Genomic DNA, 2,519 nt, shown 5'->3' on the forward strand with positions numbered 1-2,519 from the left:
TTAACTTTTTCTTTTTGGTTAACGCCCAAAGTTTTCAACCCGACCCGCCTCGGCAACCTCGACTCGAAGCGCCTCGAGCCTTAATGGCCTCCAATGTTTTTGCACGACTCATGCCACCGTCGACTTTTCGCTCGAATCATGTCACCCAGGGCACCTCGATGCTACGTGACCCGAGCCCTGTGCGCGATCCAAAACCGGGTAACGTTTTTTTTTTTAACTCCCAAAATTTCATTCTTTTTTGCCTTACGAGGCCTATCATGATCTCTTTTTATAAAGAAAATTCTCAAATCGGATCGTTTCGGCTACCCTACCTCGAATCCGGCTAGCTAGGCGTAACGCCTCGAGTCGGCTCGGCAATACGTGAACTGAAACTTGTGCGTGATCCAAAAGCGGGTAACTTGTTTTTTTTTTTTTTTTTGTAATGCCCAAAATTTAGCGCTTTTCGCTGTACAGGGCCTCTCATGATTTTTTTTGTTTTTTTTTTTTTTTTTCCCCTCGTCGACCCAGTCGGGTCGCCCGAGGCTGGGGCGACGGAGATGGGTTGACCTAGTCGGGCGACCCAAGTTGGGTCGACCCAGGCGTGCGATCCTGGCTGGGGACAGCAAGTCGATTCTATAAGTTTGCTTGCCAATTTTGCTAGCCAGGTCGGCTCACCAAGTCATCTAACCATGTGGTCTTTGCCAAATCAAGAATTGACTCTTTAAGTCCACTCACAGCTCGTCAAGCCGGCTCACCAAGATGACTTACCGTCTCGCCTCACCAGGTTGCCCCACCAGGTCGCCTCTTCTTTAAGACCGCTCACCATGTCGGCTCCCCAAGTCACCTCACCGAGTCGACTATTCAGGTTGCCTCACCAAGTCGACCCCTTAAGTTCGCTCACCAAGTCAGCTCCCTAAGTCAGCTCACCAAGTCGAATCACCTAGTCGTTTTACCACCTTGCCCCAGCAGGTGTGCTCGCCAAGTCGCCCCGCCGAGTTGCTTCTCTAAGCCCACTCACCATGTCAGCTCACCAAGTCGATTGTTCAAGTACGTTGCCAAGTCAACTCTTTAAGTTCGCTCACCAGGTCAGCCCGCCCAAGTCGCCTCTTTAAGTTCGTTCGCCAGGTCGGCCCGCCCAAGTCGCATCCGCGGGCTAACTCGCCGAGTCACCTCACGAAGTTGACTCTTTAAGTGCGCTCACCAAGTCAGCTCACCAAGTCGACTCACCATCTCGCCTCGATAAGTTGGCTTGCCGAGTTACCCCACCAAGTCGTCGCCTCTTTAAGCCCGCTCACCGTGTCAGCTCGTCAGGTCGGCTCACCAAGTCGACTAATCAAGTAGGCCCACCAAGTCGCCTCAAGGATAGCTCCTCGCCATGAGTCGCCTCACCATGTTGACTCTTTGAGCCCGCTCGCCGGGTCGCCTCACCAAGTCGACTCGAGTACGTTGCCAAGTCGACCCTTTAAGTTCGCTCGCCAGGTCGACTCGCCAAGTCAGCTCACCATGTCATCTCAACGAACCAACTCGCCGAGTCGCCTCACCACGTCGGCTCTCTAATACCACTCGCCAAGTCGCCCCACCAACTCGCCCCGTTAGGCCCACTCACCACATCGCCCCGTTAGGCCCACTCTCACCAAGTGGACTCTTTAAGTCTGCTCATAAAGTCGAGCCACCAAGGACTCTCACCAAGTCGACTCTCTAAGTCTGTTCATCAGGTCACCCCACCGAGTACTCTCACCAAGTCAACTCTTTAGGTCCGTTCATCAGGTCACCCCGCAAAGTCGACCCTCTAAGTTCGTTCATCGAGTCACCCCACCAAGTCGACTCTTTAAGTCCTTTCATCAAGTCACCCCGCCAAGCCGACTCTTTAAGTCCGTTCATCAAGTCACCAGAACAACTACTCTCACCAAGTCGACTCTATAAGTCCGTTCATCAAGTCGGCCCACCGAGTACTCCCACCAAGTCGACTCTTTAAGTCCGTTCATCAGTTCACCCCGCCAAGTACTCTCACCAAGTCAACTCTTTAGGTCCGTTCATCAAGTCGACCCTTTAAGTCCGTTCATCAAGTCGCCCCGCCGAGTTGCTTCTCTAAGCCCACTCACCATGTCAGCTCACCAAGTCGGTTGTTCAAGTGCGTTGCCAAGTCAACTCTTTAAGTTCGCTCGCCAGGTCAGCCCGCCCAAGTCGCCTCTTTAAGTTCGTTCGCCAGGTCGGCCCGCCCAAGTCGCATCAGCGGGCTAACTCGCCGAGTCACCTCACGAAGTTGACTCTTTAAGTGCGCTCACCAAGTCAGCTCACCAAGTCGACTCACCATCTCGCCTCGATAAGTTGGCTTGCCGAGTTACCCCACCAAGTCGTCGCCTCTTTAAGCCCGCTCACCGTGTCAGCTCGTCAGGTCGGCTCACCAAGTCGACTAATCAAGTAGGCCCACCAAGTCGCCTCAAGGATAGCTCCTCACCATGAGTCGCCTCACCATGTTGACTCAATGAGTCGCCTCACCATGTTGACTCTTTGAGCCCGCTCGCCGGGTCGCCTCACCA

This window comes from Cupressus sempervirens, chromosome 2 (assembly GCF_028749045.1).
Source record: "Cupressus sempervirens isolate cs-2001-9-10 chromosome 2, ASM2874904v1, whole genome shotgun sequence".
Classification (NCBI taxonomy): domain Eukaryota; kingdom Viridiplantae; phylum Streptophyta; class Pinopsida; order Cupressales; family Cupressaceae; genus Cupressus; species Cupressus sempervirens.